Consider the following 22,710-nt stretch of genomic DNA (forward strand, 5'->3'; position numbering starts at 1 on the left):
CCCCTCACATTTGGTGGCCTCCCAACCATGGCACAGATGTAGTAGTGCTGGCACAGATGGAGTGGTGCCAATGGGAGGTGTACACCACAATTGACCTGGGCAATTGGGGTGAAGGGGGTGGGAAGCAAGATGTTAACAGCCCCCCTGCACCTCCAAGGCTGTATGTGACCCCGGTGATGTGGTGACGGGTCACGCAACGCTCAGGCACCCCAAAACTGCAGTAAAACCGTGCACGCAACCCTGCAGCCTACGTGCGTGGATTCAACCTCCCGCAGTACGCGGTGGCACCCAGTAACACGAATAACGCGTACGCGTGGGACACGCAGGCTACTATGACATCGAAAATGGGTGCGATACACAGGGGCACCCGCAGTGGGAAAAAGAGCGTGTGCGACTCACCGTCTGACTAGCGCGATGCAGAAAAACACGCGTAGCCAATACCCCCGCCAAAAGAAGAGATACGTCCTTGATAGCTGTGAAGTTGTGATGGCGCGCGAAACAACAGGAAGCAGCAACACACGTCGGTCTCCACGAAAGGCACGTACAGCGAACTGCTGGGCCCGCTCACCTTTAACCCGTGCTGAGGGAAACGCACGCGCGCGTCACATCACTTACGCGCATGGGCCCTTTCCTCGTATTACATGCGGACGTGCAGTTTTTCACGCGCGCTTACGCGCATGGGCCCTTTCCTTGTATTACACGCGGACGTGCAGTTTTCCACGCGCTTACGCGCATGGGCCCTTTCCTCGTATTACACGCGGATGTGCGGTTTTCCACGCGCGCTTACGCGCATAGGCCCTTTCTTCGTATTACACGCGGACGTGCAGTTTTCCACGTGTGCTTACGCGCATGGGCCCTTTCCTCGTACTACACGCGGACGTGCAATTTTTCACGCGTGCTGAAATGCCCATGCACGTCTGTACGTGTCACGTCACAGGGGCGCTTGCGCTTGAGGGGCCTTCTGTCCAATGAAAATGCGTATGCGTGCAGACGCGCTTACGCGCTAAGGGCCTTTCCTCGAATTACACGCTGACGTGCAGATTTTTCACGTGCCAAATCACTCCGTATCAAGCTGGCCACGCGTAAGCACACGGAAGACCATGCTCCTGCCCAGAAGGCCGAACTACTGCCCCCCAGAGCCCCGAGCACGCTCCCACCTGCCATCTGCTGCTGCCTGACTGCCTGCTGCCCACGTGCCCTGCCATTTGCTGCCTGCACATCAGCCAGGGGTGCTGTTGCTGTGACCACCCCTGCTGGAACCGAAGACTCCCGACTGGGATTCCATCGCTCCACAGCCCAGCCCCAGGACCCAGTTGCCCACCCACTCCTGCCTCTGGGGTTGTCATGTCGGGGCAAACACCATCTGGGACCACTGACAACCCCCGGCCAGAGAGGCAGAGGGGCACCAGCTTCAGTGCCACCGAAGTTGGTGTCCTGGTGGAGCAAGTCCTGGGGCAGTATGATGCCCTCTTCGGAAGTTCCAGCGCCGACAAGGAAGGACGGACTCGGATCTGGACTGACATCGTGACTGCCATCAACGCGGAGGGGGTGGCAGTCCGCGACTTACAACATGTCAAGAAGCGCTGGGAGGACTTCAGGTCCAGGACCCTGAACAAGGCCCGGCGCCTCTTGAAGGCAGCGGATGCCAAGGGGCGCCGGGGCCACTTGTCGGAAGAACAGATGAGGGTCCTGGAACGCATATCCCCAGCGCTCCACGTCCAGGTCCTTGAGAAGCAGACCCGTCTGGAGTCGAGCGGTGAGTGTACATGCATCCTGATTGTGAGCAGTGCGTGTGGTGATTATTCAGTAGTGTGCAGGTTGCACATCTGTTTGTATGAGGTCGAGTATGGGTGGGGGTGTACAGGGCCGTGGGGCTGACACATGCGAGGGCTGGAATGTGTGAGACATGGATGGTGCTTGTGTGTGTAGGCTTGCATGCCAAATGCAGTTGTGTGGGCACACATGTTTGGATGAATGTGTATGTAAGTAGACATGTCTGTGATGTCACGCATGTATGTTGTTTTTGGCTGCATGTATCAGCACTGTGTACATGTGCATGTGTGTGTATTTGACAAGTGTGCAACAGTGATGCAACATGGATGCATGTGACAGCGGTATGTGGAAGCCTGATTGGCAGATGTGACATGGATGCCCGTCTGAACACTGCGACACTTGGCAGAGGTGTACACATGCATGCAAGTGTGGTGGTGTGTGTACATGTGTGGTGCACTTCCTGTATTGCATGTGATGTCTGGCTCACCTTTGGCTGCTCATGCTGTTGTATGTGTATGGATGGTGGTGGCAGTTGCGATATGGCTGTGGTACGGCTCATGTGTGCGAGTTGTAATGACATGTGTGTTGGGGATTGTGATGACATGTCTGAGGTTTGCCAATGCCACTCATGTACAACTGTCATGTGTGTATGTGTCCATTGTACAGTGCCCTGATGCCTGTGTTTTGTTTCTCCCTGTCTGCAGCGTCAACTGATGAAGAGGGCGGAGAAGGTGCTGTGGAGCACAGCGGCGGGGATCCCACCGCCAGCCGGAGACGCAAGGCCCGGCTCCCCTCCCATGTTGTGATCTCGTCGGGGAGTGAGGAGTCCGGTGCCGCGTCCCAGGCCGCAGCTGCCGGGGGGAGGTCTAAGAGGCGGAGGTTGGAGTTGGACTCCTCGGCAGCAGAAGGGGCAGCTGGGACCCCGCAGGGCCCAACAGGGGAAGATGGCACGGAGTCATCCAGGTTGGTGGGGGGTTTGGTGGAGGAGGAGGCCGTGCAAGCACCAGAGACGGGGTCTGGAGGTGGGGATCCCACTGGTGCTAGTGGTGCAGTGCAGGACCAGGGACAGGAGGCAGCACAGGCCGCCGCGGAGGTGCCTGCGTGCAATCCTGTCCCTGATCCTGTCCCTGCATCATCTTGCACCAGCAGGGATGCCTACGTCCAGACCCGTTTTCAGGCAGGGGATGAGCTCACGTCAACTGGCCTTCCTCTGCCTGCGGACGTGGCTATCCAGGTCCGGGTTGAGCCTGTCCTGGCTGGTGTGGCGTTGGGTCAACGGGCCATGCGAGGTGACCTGCAGTCTTTTCATGAAGAGACTGCACGTCATCTCGAATGGCTCGTTGACCACGTCAGCCTGCTGGGACAGGTCACCCAGGCCGGATTCCTCCGTCTGATGGGGCTTGCTACGACCCCCTCCCCAACTGGACCCCCTACGCGCCAGTCGTCCTCTGTGCCATCTTCCCACCCATCAGTCACCTGGGTGCCCTGTGGAGCTGCCTCTGACGGTGCGGCCAGGCTGGTGGAGGAGGCATCCCTGCCACAGTCGGGAGTCGGACGTCTAGCAGGGGTGGCCACATCTACGACTGCACCCCAGCCGGCGGAGGATGTGCAGGCAGCAGGAGGCAGTGCACGGGCAGAGGCACAGCAGCAGCAGCAACGAGGTGGGAGCCATGAAGGCTCAGGGCCTTCAACATCGGAGGGGCAGGCATCGGCCGGAGGGCAAGAGGACCCAGGACAGAGAGTGTCTTCCGTGTGGCAGCGGTTGGGCCACGCCATAGATGCGGAGCGGCAGCGGGCGGAAGAGGCACGGCTCACAATGGTCAGGGCGGAGAACTCCATGCGGAGGGCCCTGAGGCGGGCCGAGTGCCTCGAGGCAATCCGCAGGGGTTTGGAGGTGGAGACGTCGACGGCCCTGCGGACCCTCGGGTCCATGGAGGAGGACCGCCTCCGGGACATTGAGGAGGAGTTCGATGATGCCCTGGCCCGGGACATCCACAAGTGAGCCGTGAAACTAGCCCGCTGCCCTTGTACATAGTTATGTAGGTAGTGTTAGGTTTCATTTTTGTTTTGATTTTATTTGGACCTTTCGGACATTGGCCACATTTTTGTATATAGTTTATTTTATTAGTTAGTGTAGTTAGATAGGTTTCCTTTATTTTGTTGGGATAATGGACCCTGGCTTGTTCCCATGTACATAGTTCACAGTTGGATTGTATTTTTTTTCACTTTTTAACCATGGAGCAATGGCTTTCTTTTTTATTTCCCATTGGATTTTGTTTTGTGGACATTGACTTTGGACAACATTACTTTGGAATTTTATTTTTGGTTTTGCTTTTTTTCACGGACATGCTTCTTTTCATTTTTGTACATTCACATTTCTGTTTCTTCATTTTTTATTCTATTTATGTTTCCTTTAATACATATTTTTTTTGGTGATCTTCACTGTGTGGTATCCCATTGGTTTCATGCATTTCATGATATGTGTTTTGAGATTCACTGACACCCATTGGGTGTATGTGAGGGAAATGTGTTTGTTTCGGAACTTGCAATTGGTGTTCTGTGATGTAATTGCAAATTATGAGTGGGTGGATGCAATACTCGGGTGGGTGTTTTGCATTTGGAGGCTGACCATAGGGACCAGGGATCTAGATTGTGATGACATGTTGGCTGGGGAACATGAGTTGCACATGGGTGGGGGCCTGCTGGCAGGTGCCCCACAGTGCTGGGAGGTGGGGGTGGTGGGGAACATGAGTTGGACATGGGTGGGGGCCTGCTGGCAGGTGCCCCACAGTGCTGGGGGGTGGGGGTGGTGGGGAACATGAGTTGGACATGGGTGGGGGCCTGCTGGCAGGTGCCCCACAGTGCTGGGGGGTGGGGGTGGTGGGGAACATGAGTTGGACATGGGTGGGGGCCTGCTGGCAGGTGCCCCACAGTGCTGGGGGGTGGAGGTGCTGGGAGACATGGGTGGGGGCCTGGTGGAGGCTGCCCCTGCACTGCTGGGGGGTGGGGGTGCTGGGAGACATGGGTGGGGGCCTGGTGGAGGCTGCCCCTGGTGACTGGGGGGGTGGGGGTGGTGGGAGACATGGGTGGGGGCCTGGTGGAGGCTGCCCCTGGTGGCTGGGGGGTGGGGGTGCTGGGAGACATGGGTGGGGGCCTGGTGGAGGCTGCCCCTGGTGACTGGGGGGGTGGGGGTGGTGGGAGACATGGGTGGGGGCCTGGTGGAGGCTGCCCCTGGTGACTGGGGGGGTGGGGGTGGTGGGATACATGGGTGGGGGCCTGGTGGAGGCTGCCCCTGGTGGCTGGGGGGTGGGGGTGGTGGGAGACATGGGTGGGGCCTGCTGACAGGTGCCCCACAGTGCTGGGGGGTGGGGGTGGTGGGGAACATGAGTTGGACATGGGTGGGGGCCTGCTGGCAGGTGCCCCACAGTGCTGGGGGGTGGGGGTGGTGGGGAACATGAGTTGGACATGGGTGGGGGCCTGCTGGCAGGTGCCCCACAGTGCTGGGGGGTGGGGGTGCTGGGGAACATGAGTTGGACATGGGTGGGGGCCTGCTGGCAGGTGCCCCACAATGCTGGTGGGTGGGGGTGGTGGGGAACATGAGTTGGACATGGGTGGGGGCCTGCTGGCAGGTGCCCCACAGTGCTGGGGGGTGGGGGTGATGGGAGACATGGGTGGGGGCCTGGTGGTGGGTGCCCCTGCACTGCTGGGTGTTGGGGGTGGTGGGGAACATGAGTTGGACATGGGTGGGGGCCTGCTGGCAGGTCCCCACAGTGCTGGGGGGTGGGGGTGGTGGGGAACATGAGTTGGACATGGGTGTGGGCCTGCTGGCAGGTGCCCCACAGTGCTGGGGGGTGGGGGTGGTGGGAGACATGCGTTGGACATGGGTGGGGGCCTGCTGGCAGGTGCCCCACAGTGCTGGGGGGTGGGGGTGGTGGGGAACATGAGTTGGACATGGGTGGGGGCCTGCTGGCAGGTGCCCCACAGTGCTGGGAGGTGGGGGTGCTGGGAGACATGGGTGGGGGCCTGTTGGTGGGTGCCTCTGCACTGCTGGGGGGTGGGGGTGGTGGGGAACATGAGTTGGACATGGGTGGGGGCCTGCTGGCAGGTGCCCCACAGTGCTGGGGGGTGGTGGGGAACATGAGTTGGTCATGGGTGGGGGCCTGCTGGCAGGTGCCCCACAGTGCTGGGGGGTGGGGGTGCTGGGAGACATGAGTGGGGGCCTGGTGGAGGCTGCCCCTCTACTGCTGGGGGGTGGGGGTGCTGGTAGACATGGGTGGGGGCCTGGTGGAGGCTGCCCCTGCACTGCCGGGGGGTGGGGGTGGTGGGAGACATGGGTGGGGGCCTGGTGGAGGGTGCCCCACAGTGCTGGGGGGTGGGGGTGCTGGGAGACATGGGTGGGGGCCTGGTGGAGGCTGCCCCTGGTGGCTGGGGGGTGGGGATGGTGGGAGACATGGGTGGGGGCCTGGTGGAGGGTGCCCCACAGTGCTGGGGGTGGGGGTGCTGGGAGACATGGATGGGGGCCTGGTGGAGGCTGCCCCTGGTGACTGGGGGGTGGGGGTGGTGGGAGACATGGGTGGGGGCCTGGTGGAGGGTGCCCCACAGTGCTGGGGGTGGGGGTGCTGGGAGACATGGATGGGGGCCTGGTGGAGGCTGCCCCTGGTGACTGGGGGGTTGGTGGTGGTGGGAGACATAGGTGGGGGCCTGGTGGAGGCTGCCCCTGGTGGCTGGGGGGTGGGGGTGCTGGGAGACATGGGTGAGGGCCTGGTGGAGGCTGCCCCTGGTGACTGGGGGGTGGGGGTGCTGGGAGACATGGATGGGGGCCTGGTGGAGGCTGCCCCTGGTGACTGGGGGGTTGGTGGTGGTGGGAGACATAGGTGGGGGCCTGGTGGAGGCTGCCCCTGGTGGCTGGGGGGTGGGGGTGCTGGGAGACATGGGTGAGGGCCTGGTGGAGGCTGCCCCTGGTGACTGGGGGGTGGGGGTGGTGGGAGACATGGGTGGGGGCCTTGTGGAGGCTGCCCCTGGTGACTGGGGGGATGGGGGTGGTGGGAGACATGGGTGGGGGCCTGGTGGAGGCTGCCCCTGGTGGCTGGGGGGTGGGGGTGGTGTGAGACATGGGTGGGGGCCTCGTGGAGGCTGCCCCTGCACTGCTGGGGGGTGGGGGTGGTGGGAGACATGGGTGGGGGCCTGGTGGAGGCTGCCCCTGGTGACTGGGGGGGGTGGGGGTGGTGGGAGACATGGGTGGGGGCCTGGTGGAGGCTGCCCCTGGTGGCTGGGGGTTGGGGTGTTGGGAGACATGGGTGGGGGCCTGGTGGAGGCTGCCCCTGGTGGCTGGGGGATGGGGGTGCTGGGAGACATGGGTGGGGGCCTGGTGGAGGCTGCCCCTGGTGACTGGGGGGTGGGGGTGGTGGGAGACATGGGTGGGGGCCTGCTGGCAGGTGCCCCACAGTGCTGGGAGGTGGGGGTGCTGGGAGACATGGGTGGGGGCCTGGTGGTGGGTGCCCCTGCACTGCTGGGGGGTGGGGGTGGTGGGGAACATGAGTTGGACATGGGTGGGGGCCTGCTGGCAGGTGCCCCACAGTGCTGGGGGGTGGGGGTGCTGGGAGACATGGGTGGGGGCCTGGTGGAGGCTGCCCCTGCACTGCTGGGGGGTGGGGGTGCTGGGAGACATGGGTGGGGGCCTGGTGGTGGGTGCCCCACAGTGCTGGGGGGGTGGGGGTGGTGGGAGACATGGGTGGGGGCCTGGTGGAGGCTGCCCCTGGTGGCTGGGGGGTGGGGGTGCTGGGAGACATGGGTGGGGGCCTGGTGGAAGCTGCCCCTGCACTGCTGGGGGGTGGGGGTGGTGGGAGACATGGGTGGGGGCCTGCTGGCAGGTGCCCCACAGTGCTGGGGGTGGGGGTGGTGGGAGACATGAGTTGGACATGGGTGGGGGCCTGCTGGCAGGTGCCCCACAGTGCTGGGGGGTGGGGGTGGTCTTTAGACATGGGTGGGGGCCTGGTGGAGGCTGCCCCTGCACTGCTGGGGGGTGGGGGTGGTGGGAGACATGGGTGGGGGCCTGGTGGAGGGTGCCCCACAGTGCTGGGGGGTGGGGGTGCTGGGAGACATGGGTGGGGGCCTGGTGGAGGCTGCCCCTGGTGACTGGGGGGGTGGGGGTGGTGGGAGACATGGGTGGGGTCTGGTGGAGGCTGCCCCTGGTGGCTGGGGGGTGGGGATGGTGGGAGACATGGGTGGGGGCCTGGTGGAGGGTGCCCCACAGTGCTGGGGGGTGGGGGTGCTGGGAGACATGGATGGGGGCCTGGTGGAGGCTGCCCCTGGTGACTGGGGGGGTGGTGGTGGTGGGAGACATGGGTGGGGGCCTGGTGGAGGCTGCCCCTGGTGGCTGGGGGGTGGGGGTGCTGGGAGACATGGGTGAGGGCCTGGTGGAGGCTGCCCCTGGTGACTGGGGGGGTGGGGGTGGTGGGAGACATGGGTGGGGGCCTTGTGGAGGCTGCCCCTGGTGACTGGGGGGGTGGGGGTGGTGGGAGACATGGGTGGGGGCCTGGTGGAGGCTGCCCCTGGTTGCTGGGGGGTGGGGGTGGTGTGAGACATGGGTGGGGGCCTGGTGGAGGCTGCCCCTGCACTGCTGGGGGGTGGGGGTGGTGGGAGACATGGGTGGGGGCCTGGTGGAGGCTGCCCCTGGTGACTGGGGGGGTGGGGGGTGAGAGACATGGGTGGGGGCCTGGTGGAGGCTGCCCCTGGTGGCTGGGGGGTTGGGGTGGTGGGAGACATGGGTGGGGGCCTGGTGGAGGCTGCCCCTGGTGGCTGGGGGGTGGGGGTGCTGGGAGACATGGGTGGGGCCTGGTGGAGGCTGCCCCTGGTGACTGGGGGGGTGGGGGTGGTCGGAGACATGGGGGGGGCTGGTGGAGGCTGCCCCTGGTGGCTGGGGGGTGGGGGTGGTGGGAGACATGGGTGGGGCCTGCTGGCAGGTGCCCCACAGTGCTGGGGGGTGGGGGTGGTGCGGAACATGAGTTGGGCATGGGTGGGGGCCTGCTGGCAGGTGCCCCACAGTGCTGGGGGGTGGGGGTGCTGGGAGACATGGGTGGGGGCCTGGTGGAGGGTGCCCCTGGTGACTGGGGGTGCAGGGGGACATGCGTTGGTGGGCAGTAGTGCAAGTTGAAATGTGGGTTGGCTGGGGGTCATGGCCATGGTGGATGGTGTGCCTGCAGGACATGTGCAGGGTAGGCCCCTGTGGTGTGAGCCACCTGCAGGGGCCGTGGAGGGTGTAGAGGGAACACCTGGGAGGACCCACACGTGCAATTCATGTGTGGTGCTCCCCGCGCACCCCTTTAATACACGTACCCTGATGGAATCGCGTGTGGAACTTCCCGCGCACCCCTGAAATACACGTGCCCTGCTGATGTCGCGTGTGAAACTTCCCCCGCACCCCAAAATACACGTACCATGATGAAATCGCGTGTGGAATTTCCCGCGCACCCCTGAAATACACGTACCCTGCTGAAATCGCGTTTGGCACTTCCCGCGCACCCCTGAGATACGCGTACCCCCAATCGCGTGTGGAAATTCCCGCGCACCCCTGAAATACACGTACCCTGCTGAAATCGCGTGTGGCACTTCCTGCGCACCCCTGAGATACGCGTACCCTGCTCGCACGGGCCCAATCGCGTGTGGAAATTCCCGCGCACCCCTGAGATACGCGTACCCTGCGGAAATCGCATGTGGAACTTCCCGCGCACCCCTGAAATACGCGTACCCTGCTCGCACGGGGCCAATCGCGTGAGGTACTTCCCGCGCACCCCAGTGATACACGTAGCCCGCTTGCCGTGCTGGTACAGGGTTAGCGCAGCCCTTTGCGCTGGATTGGGTATATTGATGGCTTTTCCCTGCGCGAGAGGCATTCTTGGGGGCGTAACTGGCGCTGCTGCTGGGTCGCTGCGCCACTGTGCGCCACGGCTGGTTTTGATGGCTGGAATCCATGAATACGCTGTGCGCGGAAATGGATTTTAGCGCACGCGGCTAGCGCAGGGATTCGCACGCGCACACTGTGCGCCAGCCGCGTGCCTCACTTGTGCGCTGAATTCTATGAATTACCCCCTCAGTGTCGTCTCTAGAGATCATTCTTTGGAGCGGGCCAGGTGGCCAAAATCGGACTATGGGGTGTGTAGGCACACAAACAAATGCGGGTTAGCAGGTGAAACTGATTTAAGTAAATATATATTGTGCCAAGCGGTTTCCATTTATTAAAAAGGTGGCATTGTGCAAGTTCAGAGCAGGTTCAAGACAATCAAATATTTGAATACCAGAATACAATGTGATGGAAAGGGCCGGTTTAGCATCTCAACCTGACATGGGCTAATTTCAGATGTCTTTAACGCTCCCAAAATATATATATGTGTGATAGTTACTTTCTCTTAGTCATTGTTTGATGCAGGCATGCAGCTTGCTGTTAAGGCTGATGTACATACAAGCAAGAGAAAGCATACCCTTAATGAGAAGTCATCTCTCATAGTTCAGCCACCTAACAGTATACACTCAGCAAGAGACAGCGTACCTTTAATTAAAAGAAGACATCACTCCCAGTTCAGGTTTGAATAAATAAATGTTCAAAGACTATTTAACAGGAGAGATGTCACCCACAGGCACTGAGTACAAGGGGAGAAAACTGACAATTCCCACTTAACTCTTTGGCAGCGGGGGCAAGAACCTTACTTTGCCCTATATAGAAGTTTATAGCTCTCGTTTTCGCACTATTTATTCTAAATGAACCTGTGCAGTGTGAGTTTCACCCTAAATTACCCGGGGTAATCCAGATGTGGACCCCTTGTTCACTCTGCTTAGAGAGGCACAGCTTCACCTCAATGAAGAGGCCCAACAAGGCCGAAACACGCGTCTGGGGTTGCTGTTGGTACTCTTGGTCAGAAGAGAATTAGCTAGCATTCCGGTGCTGGACTGCCCAGTTGAGTGCGACCAGACTGATATGCAAATGGATGTTTCTTCACAGTGAGCTAAAACGTGGTTGGAGACCCTCCCGAGTGGCAACCGACTCATAGAACAGGTTATCTGGCCATGTTTGTTCTCTGTACAGAGGCTTACAGACTTTTGTTGAAATATAATCTATATTGATTTTTGCTATTACTTCTAAAAAAATATGTGCTGTAAAATGCAACTAGGATATGGATTGGCCTGGTCGCTTGCTCATAATCAGGTTAGAGGTGAGGGGATTTCTACGCCCCGTGTGAAAATCAAAGGTTGGTACCTACAGCTCCTTTTCCTAATAAATGATGCCAGCACAAGAGAAGCATTTCATTGAGATTGAGCAGTTTGACAAGCCAGTAACATCTTAAAAAACATACTCTGGGATGACATACTTAAAAGAAGGGGAATAAGAATGGCAATTTCTGTGTGGGTGCTCCCACAGTAAATTGGTTCAAATTAAATTGTAATGGGAGTATTTACCAAACAACAGTGTGATAAGCATGTGGAAAGCCTACTTTTGAAATAGATGGCTCCTTAGTCCTAAAGGAATTACAAGAATGGATTGTAGACAGATCCATTCTTGATCAAAAACAAATTGGTTTTAAAAATCATATTGGAACAGACTGTGGTGGTCTAGTTTTGAAAACTTTAATAGCTAAGTCCAAGAAGAAGGGGACAAGACCACTGTTTGTGGCTTCGATGGACCTTAGTTCAGCCTTTGATCTTGTCGACAGACAACTCCTGTGGCAGAGACTTCAGGAACTTGAAATTCCTGTATCCTTACTTCAGATTATTACTGCTTTGTATACTGATACAAGCTTGAAGGTTCGCTTGACTACTGAAGGTTTACTCTCAAATGCCATCATCATTCCGAACGGTTTAAGGCAGGGTTGTATCTTGGCCCCTACGGTCTTTAACTTGTATGTAAGTGGTGCCCAAAAGGCACTCAGTGGTAAAGGTTTGGTATGTCCTAAAATGAATAATATGTGTATTGAATGGTTGGCTTATGCTGATGATTTTCTATTATTGGATAACACAAGAATTGGTCTGCAGAGGCTACTTCGAGCTTTTGAGATATTTATAGAAAATCTGAAACTGAAAATCAATCCGGCAAAAACAATCATTGTTCGATTTGGCAAAAATAGTAAAAAGGAGAATGCATTCACTTGGTCTTGTGAAGGTAAGAGAATTAAGGCACACCCCTCATTAAAATATCTAGGCTTTTATTTTTCTGGACAGGATTCTCTAGCTTTGATAAAAAGTCAGTTAAGCCTGAAATCGGACATAGCTATCAGACAAATGAGAGTTATTGACAACAAATTCGGTAACTTCACGATGGTTCCGCTAAGGGATTTTTACATTAAAAAGCTCATACCACGTTTAATCTATGGTATTGACTTATTCACTAATGAACTACATCCTCATTTGACGGCTATCGAAGGGAAAATCTGGAGAGCGGTGCTATGGTTTCTGCCTAAATGCATACCCTTAGCTCTTATCAGGTATGAATTAGGTCTGCACTCACTCTCTTCTTATGCGGTTTGGAAGAGACTTTGTCTGTGGAAAAAATGCAAAACTAGCAAGGATGATACTCTGTACAAATGTGTTTATGGTGATTTAATGAATCCTTTTATGAAAGCTTTAAAAGCTGAAAGTGAGACCTGTTTGAAAGAGCTCGGTCTATCTATGACTTCACTTTGCAACAAACTTGGCAAAGTGAAGTTCAGTTTAAGGGGCACGGATTGGCAAACAACAAAAACAACAATCTCAGAAACTAAATTGTACAAATCGGCCTGCTCTATTTGGAAATGGCAGGCCGATATGGAAAACTATTTGAAAAAATACCCGAGCAAGAGGTTGCGTAGCGATTTCATGCGCTTTCGTTTTAATGTACTATCCACCAAACAAGTACTAGGTTTTAGAAATTGTCTAATTGAGGGTGATCCCTGGTGTAGATACTGCAAAATGGCTGATGTTGTTGAAACTCTCCAGCATATTTTTGTTGATTTGCCCTGGTTTAAAGGCTCAGAGGATTAAATATTTCTCAAAATGTGTAGTTTCGATATATGACGTACAAAGAGATTTCATATGGCATAGAATGCTGCATGATAACTGTACAAGCTTAAAAATAGCTGTGACAACCTTTTTGAGAAACGTCTGTGACTTAAGCTAATATGGGTAAATGATTTTATTGGTTTTGATTTACACAGACTTGGATCTGAGGAAATTTTTATCATCTGTGTTCTTTTCTTCTTTTTTTTTTTTTTAGCAAATGTAATGTAATCTAAGTTTACTTTGATATGCATTAGTTGATACAAAAAGGATCACTATGCATTCTATGTTTGGAACTCTACTGTATCTCTTTCTTTTAAAACATTTTTTTTTCTTTTTCTTTTATACAGTTAATGTTTGATAAATTGTGTGAAATTGTTTAATGATCTTTTTTACGACATTGTAAAGGTTTGTAAATAAACCAAAACAATAAAAAAAAATAGATGGCCTCCACCCCAATAATATTCATGGCCTGTGTATTCCACTTTTAAAATGTATGCCCCTCACCCCAACAATATTCATGGTCCATCTATTCCCATAGTGTCTGATTTAGAAGAAAGGAAAGCTAAGCGAACAAGAGGATTGCTTAAACGTGATTGCTCGCTGGTCAAAGGAGCACCTTTAAGGCTGCTAAATATATCCTTAACTAGCGGTTGTGGGGCCAGAGCACCAATTGGGGGGGGGGGGGGGTGAAAGCACCAAATATGAAGTGTAATTACCCCACACTGGGGACACCTATAAGTAAACTACTGTCGCCGCTCCCAGGGGAAGATGCAGGGAGCAGATGGTTCTCGCATAATCACCCTGAAACATTCCTCCTTTGAGAGTTACAAATATAGCTTGAATATATTGATTGAACTATAATTTGCACCTAGTGTCAACGGCAGAGTCGTGGGCACATGTTGCACAAGCATTGGCAATGTCAACAGTTTGAGCTTTTGGGTAGGCATGGGAAAGGCACTTGCTAGGCGCAGCTGTAGTGGTATTAACTGGCCATTGATGGCAGCAGGTGCAAAATGGTCTGAGTACCTAGTGTGGGGTTTCATCAAAGGCCCCAAGCCAAAAGAATTGAAGATTCCACTGGAAAAATGACCTGCCAGCCTTCATAAATAAATAACAAAACCACCACACTGAACTGGACCTTTTAAGGGAGACTTTGGGGGTTCTCCAAGTAACACAAGGAGGAGCAAGGTGAAAAGGCCTATATGTCATTACAAAAGGAAGAGCAGCATTTTAATGCATGGTGGCGGAAGAAAATCAAAGCCCCTTTCACATGAAAAGCAGGATTTGAAAATACTGACACAAAAATGGCTTACATGTGCATCTGCAGTTTGAAAGCAAGACATGAGAAAAATGTTCCCCAGCCAATATAAAGATGGCAGGGAAAAGACTGAATGTGGGTTGACAAGATGTAATGTATATTATGCTTCACATGCAAAATACTGGCAACAAGTGAAAAGAAAAAAATGTTGTTTCCTTGGGTCATGTGACGATTTCGTTTAGGCCAGAGGCAGACCGTTTTGGCTTGTTGTTGGGCAGATTGTGCAAATGGCTTCCCCCACTGAACGCCTGGCTTGCATCCCAGCTCTTTACAACTGCAATAAAGTGTGGCCTGCAAAGAGGTGTTGGAAACAAACTTTCCCAAGACTTGGTGTCTCTGAAATCCCATTTCTGTGCAGGGCAAATAGTATGGCTAGTGCATGACTGGAATTTAGGGGGGAGTTGTGAAAACAGGGGCTGCAATCAAGGCTGAACTCTGAAAAAAATACCAGGAAATAGAAGCTTTTCAGATCGAAATGGTGGTCCCCTTCAGATAAGAGGACAGGAAGCCAAATGGCAGCAGGGCCTTGTGATATCACAGGGCCAACCTAGCTCATTATCTGAAGTGGGGGATATCTGTGTTGCCAAGGCCTCCCAAGCATTTACGACTGGAAGCCTAACAACTTCAAACAACTAAGGGGCTAATTAAAAAAACTCTGGTCACAGGGTGGTCCAGAGCGGCAAATGACCTGGAGACAGTTGAGCTCCAATTTGCATAACATGAAGATTTCCTATTAAATAAAAAAACGGTTATAACTTATGAATCTTTCTCTGCAAAAATAAATTGTACTGCCTTAATTTCTGTGTCATTGTTTAGATAATTTCCAGGCAATTTTTTTGAAATTAAATTCATCCACCTGCGAATTAGGGAATTGTAATGGCCAGCTAAAAGGTGTTCCTAGCTGCGCTGAACATATCCCACATTTGAGAAATGGCATGCTGGTGAAGTGTAAAATTAGGAATATGGGGAGTAAATTGCATGTTCTTAACTATTATGCTCTTTGTAAAAATGGCAGAGAATTACCAAACACCCGTGCAACATAGTGCAGACTCCTAAACCAATCCTCAGGGAGATGCTGGATTTGGGAGGATAGAGAAGTGTAACTGTCCAATCCTGGTTGTGAAAACTGTTGCAGGGCACTGCCCAATATTGAGATCTTGATGGTGTCATTACTGGTATATAAAGTGGATGCACTTTGAGAGAAGGGAGAGAGCTGCTAAAAATTACCATCTGACAGCTGCAAGAAAACACCAAAAGGAGATTTTGCTTTAAGTGCAACTGGGTGTAGCTGTCTATTGCTGTGAAGGCCTAAAAGATGACTGGGTTCTATGGCGAAGAGCTGGGGAACATCCTTGAGAGTACAGTGACCAGACCCCTGTCCTGTCCTTCAAGAGGGCCCTGAAATACAGCTGGCTTTCCTGAACTTTAAACAGAGGTTTTCAATGTAAGTAGAATTGAGCCCTTTGAAACCAAAAGGTTGGGGAATCTGCTTGCCTTAAATCCTTTCTCTTTATAGTGGGCAGGGAGGCAAAACAGTGTAGATCCTTCGCCTATTTAACTAAGAAAATTAATTACATTAATTCCCCTTTGGCAGAACACCACGGGGTGATTTTTGTTAAAATTCGAAATGCTCATTCCCAGTGTGCGCTGAAAACTATAGACTGTAATGTAATTCGGTAATCCTATTTTTCCTGTTTACCTTGACTTCTTTTAGTCTTTGTCCCTAAATGAAAACTAAAAAGAACCCCATTGTCACCATCCAACTTCCCCAACACAGGCCTTTAAGTGGAGCGGGTTCTGCAATGCAAAATTCTCAAATCATCCCAATGTTTTCCGTCCAGCTTCCCCAACACAGGCCTTTAAGTAGAGGTGGGTCTGAAATTCAAAATTCTCAACTCGTCACATTTCTTTCTGTCCATCTTCCCTAACACATGCCTTTAAGTGGAGGATGGTCTGAAATTTAAAATTCTGAAATCATCCTGCTTTTTTTTCTGTCCAGCTTCCCCAACACTGGCCTTTAAGTGGAGGGGGGTCTGAAATACCAAATTCTTAAATCATCCCAATTTTTCTGTTCAACTTCCTCAACACAGAGCAAGGTAGGGGAGGTCTGAAAAACCAACTGTGAAATCACCCTGTGTTTAATTTAAAGCAAAAGTGTGGGAGAAATAATAATTGCCATATGCATGTGTACAAATCTGTAAACCAAACTGCTGGCCTTTTAAGCATGCAGGAATATAGAAATTGCACAGAATTGCACATATAAACTGATTGTGTTCATTGACCAATGTAGATTATTTCTTGAATTGAAATCAGGATAAAGTAAAGTATAGTGATTTGTGTTTTTCTCAACCAACTTGTGATTTATTTGTGTAACAAGTAGTTTAATTGTGAGGCACAAAGAAGCTGGTGTGTGTGGTTTAGTGTGACTTCTATTACCTATCCAAATAAATACAAATATATTTCCTCTACACCTGTCTGGTTCTTCGCTCATTGGTAGCTCAGGGGGACGCATCCAATGAATATTAGATGAATCAGAAATAGGTCTGAACAAAGAACTGACATTAAACAGTTTGTTGTGTGACACCTTGATTGGAGAGGGAAGGAACTCCCCATGTTGAGGGTGGCCTCTGAATAAACAATTATACTAGCCATCTAATAACAATGTCTGGCAAATGCCTAATACTTATACACAAGCCAAAATTGTTGGCTTTGGCAATGCTTGTTGTTAACAGGATTTCAGTAAAGGACACACATAGCGCCTATAAATCAAGCGCCTTTATGAAGACCAAGTTCAGACATTTTTATTACACCAGTAGTGGGTTTACAACCCCAACTAAGTCATTAACCTCAGAAGACTGCTTTGAAAAACACAGGCAGGCACTTTGAGTGAAAAATGTGATGTTAAGGCTTGTTTAACGCCAGTTCCCATGAGGAGGTGTTTTGGGTGGGGAGGGGCAGGAACTGGGTGGGAATGGCCATTGGGATAAGCATGGCCATGGGCGGTCAACGGGTGAGCAAATACCAAACCACACCTGCAGGCTGTGTGTCCTCCTCATATGCCATTCCTCCCTATCTGTACTCTGATGCAATACTTTCAGATTATAGATCTAGCAAGCGAAACCTAATAGCCCAAATTAATAAAAATGTACTGCAGTATTGACCCTTCCTTCTTTGATGCCTATGGGACCAATTTGTTTTTAACAAGGCCTGACTTCTGTAAATATGAAAATCTTCTGGAAGCGGATTTTACTATGCAAGGAATGTATCCATCCATCAAGTGGTACTCTTTTCGAGAAATTCAGATTAAACTCACAGGATTCTGTAAACCATCATATAGAACACTGTAAAACTGAGCTTGAATCTCTGGGTTTTGATTATCAAAGGGTACTGCAAAATCGAGCTGCCTATAAAGTCATATGGTGGCGTTACGATTGGTGTCAAACACAGAGTGGACTAGAAAAATAGACTTGTTATTGGTACACAAAAGGTTGGGTGTTTGCGTACCTATTTGGAGAGACTCCCATCTAGGAAATTTGCAATCTCCTTATTAAGGTTCAGACTAAATGTATTAGCCGTACAAGAAAATTGTGTTCTATGGAATAGGGAGAACTGTGAATACAGGACGTGTAGGTTCTTCCATGAGATGGATGAAACAATAAAACACATTAGCCTAGAGTGCCCACGTTTGACCTCACTACGCATAGAATGTTTTGAAAGTTACAGGACAGAGCTAAGGATCTTCTCAGGGAATTGATTATGGAGAGAACATCGGCACTTAACCCCTTGGAAACTACGTAAAGGCCCTCATTACAAGTCAGGCGTTAAGGGTTTAACGGCGCCGTCGGCGCCGTTAACCCTTAACGCCTGATTCACACTTTAACGCCTGCTTTTTGCAGGCGTTAAAGTCCAAGGCGCTAAGCGACCTTGGTGCTAATTACGGCACCGTAATTTACGGTGCCGTAATTAGCGCCTTCCCCATCCCCATTATGCCCTATGCGGCAAAAATGGGAATGGGGAAGGGCAAATGGTGAATGGGGAATTACCGCCCCACTCACCTTGGAATGGGGCGGTAATTCCGCCATCCACCATGGCGGAATCCGGCATGGACCATGCTGCTAATAGCACCATGGTCCACCGCCTGACTTGTAATGAGGGCCAAAGTGTTATATCAGTTTTTATTAAGAGTAACCCTTTTTGAAGGATAAACTTATATTATTGTATAATAGGACTATGAAATGTTTGGTGTAAAATTATATTGCTGAGGTATTTTAAAAGTCCAAAATAATCAATGTATATTTAATTTTTGCATTTGTGACAATTGATGTTTGTTGTCTTTTAACGTATGTAAGAATTCGTTTAGAAATGTTACTGTGTGTAAGGTTTCATTTTGTAAACCAAATTCACAAATAAATAAAAAAGTTGAAAAAATTGCTGCAGCTCAGGATTAAGAACTCATCTGCCTTGGGTTATGACAATGCGTGGCACTAGAGAGGGCCCAAATGGGATGGCCCACTTTTCACATGAGGCCATTTGCTGTTACTGAAGAATGTGTTCTTTGTTCCTTAATTTTAAAAATGTGCCGTGTGCACAAAGAGCTGAACATGTGGTCTTCCCTGATATTTATGACCCAGCCCACTTTAAATGATATCAATAAACCCCACTTTACTTACATTTAGGAGTCATGTGGAAACTCCTGGTTCCGCTGGAAGATGTGGTGTCTCTGAGCTGGCTAAGTTTCTCTGTGTGCACCATGAAGACGTAGCCATGTATTCTATATTAGTTCACATAGTTTAATCACGTGCAATAAAGGGGAGGTGCGCTCAAAAATGTTATTGCCCCGATCTTTCAGCATGTATTTTTAAGCATACTAATCAATCTCAAAACATTTTCCTATGCATCAGACCTTATCCGCTGAGGCATCACACTAACTTCAAGGGAGCTTGCGGCAAGAATATATAGATCGCCCACCCCTGAAGCTGACATCACTAGACGCATATGGTCCTTTTCACAATGCCAATGCATGTCTCGTGTCAACATTCTCTGTGTGCAAGCTATTGACGTGTCTCCATGGAAATGGCATGACGCCTCTTTCCACAACAAGTATAAACAGACCCCTTCTCATCAGACAACATCGGAGTAGCTTTTTCAATCGTTTCCCTGTATTTTTTTTTTGATCGCCTGTGACTCGTTTCTGCTCTGTTCAGCTATCTTTATAGTATGAAGCCCATGCGAACACATACTTACACTAGCATAACTGATTTCAATCGTTACTTGCATTTTATTTAAGAATGTGTCATATAATGGCAACAATACAGCCCTAACAGTACGAGCCTGAGTATTTCGAGGAGGAAGTAATTGAAAGAGAAAGATACAGAAACTATGGGGAATCGAACTATAGTTGGGAAGATGAATCACTGGATCATGAGCCCGAGCCTATTCGCATGGAAGACGTTTCCACCTGGTGTATCTGCAATCGTTGCGAGGCATGCCAACCGAGGTGGAGAACTGCTGCTGCCAAGAAAGCTCTGGATGCTTGGCCTTCATATCAGAAGAAGACACACCAGCGCAATGGGATACCGAGCTGCGTGACTTCAGGGCAGCCTGCCTCACAAGGTCCGTGTTGAGGATTATGATGATACTTATGCACAAACGTCATGCAACAGTTCGCCCTCGCAATCCAAGTAACAAGTAAGTGTACTCTAGATGTGATGTCATTTTGACCACTGAGACGACTAACATTTCATGTTTGTCTCCTACATTGTCGTAACTTTGATCGATCACTGATGAATGAATTAAGTCTGCACATTGAATATATTTCTCTTGCTTTTTGGAAATCAGCGTGTTCATCGCTTAGGTGTCTTTTACTTTCAACTAAAAAACAATATTTCTTCATTATGGATTGAATGGGTGTTCACTTTTGTAATGTGTGGAGACTTCAAAGTCCAAATACATTTTTCGATGAAATAACTTTTGTAGGGGCAACTATGCCATAGAATTTAGGATGCCTTTTCAAGTAAGGGTGGTACACCTATCAGGTTAATTCAATTACAGTATGTATGTTTCTCTTCCACAGGTGGTGCAGGCTGGTGGCCTACCGTTCGTTTGCATGGTGGCCTTATGGGAGGCTTGGATTCTGCGTTCGACAAGTAATACCTGCCTGTGTCGTTGGAGCCATATGCACCAAATTTTCCAGTGACAGCGGACAGTACAGGGAATTTTAACACACTGTGCTGCAGCCTCAAGTATACAATTTGTAGTTTGTTTGTGCCATCCACATCACTAAATTAAATAAAATACAAATGAGCGTATATGAATAGTTGTTCCAATTTTTCAGTGAATCAAGAATACGCTCACTCATCTATAAGGGACATGAAAGAATGGTTGGTGTCCTTTTGCGCTCACCTTGTCTGCAACAATCCATCTGTCCTCCATTATAGCCCACTCCGGTGCTGGGTGGCTGGGAACGGCCAAGGTGCCAAACACCATGTACATCGCAAAGGGATCCTCCAGACTCCCCTCTTCAAGACCTCAGCCCTGCAATCCACATAAGTTTGTCTCCCTTCAGCAGTGTTTGGGGACTTTTGCGCTCACCTCATGCCCATCCATCCCCCCTCCAGTATCAATGGCAGTTCGCACCTGTGGCCATGCACCTGCAAGGGGGCTGGGAGGAGGGCAACGTCCAAGGTGCCAAACACCATGTACACTTCAAAAGGGATCTTCTGCATGGTGACCATTGTTCACATGGCTTACCCAGACCCAGTGTCTCCAGACTCCCCCCTGCAAGACCCCGCCACTGCAATCCACATATGTTTGTCTCCCTCCAGCAGTGTTCGGGGCCTTTTGCACTCGCCTCATTCCCATCCATCCCCCCTCCAGTATCAATGGCAGTTCGCACCTGTGGCCATGCGCTCGCAAGCCGGCTGGGAGGATTGAAATGCTCATGGTGCCAAACACCATGTACACTTCAAAAGGGATCTTCTGCACAGTGACCATTGTTCACATGGCCTCCCCAGACCCAGTGTCTCCAGACTCCCCTCTTCAAGACCCCGCCCCGGCAATCCACATATGTTTGTCTGCTTTCAGCAGTGTTCTAGGCCTTTTGCACTCACCTGCTCCCATCCACCCCCCTTCAAGTATCAATGGCAGTTCGCACCTGTGGCCATTCGCCCGCAAGCCGGCTGGGAGGATGGAAATGCTCATGGTGCCAAACACCATGTACACTTCAAAAGGGATCTTCTGCACAGTGACCATTGTTCACACGGCCTCCCCAGGCCCAGTGTCTCCAGACTCCCCTCTTCAAGACCCCGCCCCAGTAATCCACATGTTTGTCTCCCTTCAGCAGTGTTCAGGGCCTTTTTTGATCATCTCATGCCCATCCATCCCCCTCCAGTATCAATGGCAGTTTGCACCTATGAACAGGGTCGTACTGGGCCATAAGATTGTCTCGGGAACCGATGACAACTTGGCACACAGATCAAATTTGCTATTCATACCTTTTCGGGCACATATTAATATTAACCAAAAGGTGAGTATTTTGATGAAAAGGTGATGCAAATTGTGCATTTAAAATAATATATATTCATCAACTGTGTTCACTACTACTAGCCGGTTAATGAAGTAACTCATCAAACTGGCCCACATGGCCCAAAAAAGTAAGCCACTTTCATTAACAAAAAAAGACCAGCAGAAGCATTTTGTGTTAGTGTTTCAACACTGGCCCTATTGCCCTATAGGATGTACGAGCAAGCCAAATCCCGCACGCTCGCAGGGGGGCTGGGTGGGTGGGTATGGCACATGTGAAACGTTGCCATCGAGGCTGAGTGGATGTCAACAAACACGTCACACATTCACATACACACCCACTTTTCTAAGCCTTTATAAACATCTTGACATTTAACAGGAGAACATCTCTGAAATCTACAAGGTATCTCGTCATCGTGCTACCTGTTCCCCAGATACCTGTTCCATAGCTACTTGCTCCCCTGCTTGCTGAATCAGCACATTTGTTCATCCCGGTAAGGGTAGGTCACCTATTTACTTCTCGACATACATCGATCGCTAATTTCAAAGTTTCTATTTCCACCTAATGTACCCAGTATTGTAATGTTCATTTATCTCAATACTTCGCCATTGTCTGTTTCAAGTATTTTGATCTTGGTAAATAGCACATTGCATCACTGTGCATTGTAATAGAAGGGAATCTTTTGTGGTCAATGTTTGCAAGCATGTTTCCTTTTGATGCTTGAAAGTTCATTCACCGGACGAGTAACACGTTACGATTTGTGGTATATCAATCAATTCTGTAAGAAAGTTATCGCAAGGGGCATGGCTTGGAGCCATGGTGGTCGGATCGGCTCCTTAAGAGCTCCCGGCTGACGCCACGCATCCGACAGAAATGCCCCAGTGAAAGTGTGTGTCTAAGATATCCCGACGGTGCACCTGAATGCCAAAGCGATGCTGCAGATGAGAACCTATTTTCTAACACCCAGTGACACCTGGAACTGAGTGCTTGCTGAGCTTGAATCCGAGCTGGGCGCAGCGTGGGCCCTTCCTCAAAATGGCGGGTGCCACTACACTTCGCATCTGACAACAGC

The sequence above is a fragment of the Ambystoma mexicanum genome, chromosome 4p, assembly GCF_040938575.1.
Source record: "Ambystoma mexicanum isolate Mex_15411 chromosome 4p, UKY_AmexF1_1, whole genome shotgun sequence".
NCBI classification, from domain to species: domain Eukaryota; kingdom Metazoa; phylum Chordata; class Amphibia; order Caudata; family Ambystomatidae; genus Ambystoma; species Ambystoma mexicanum.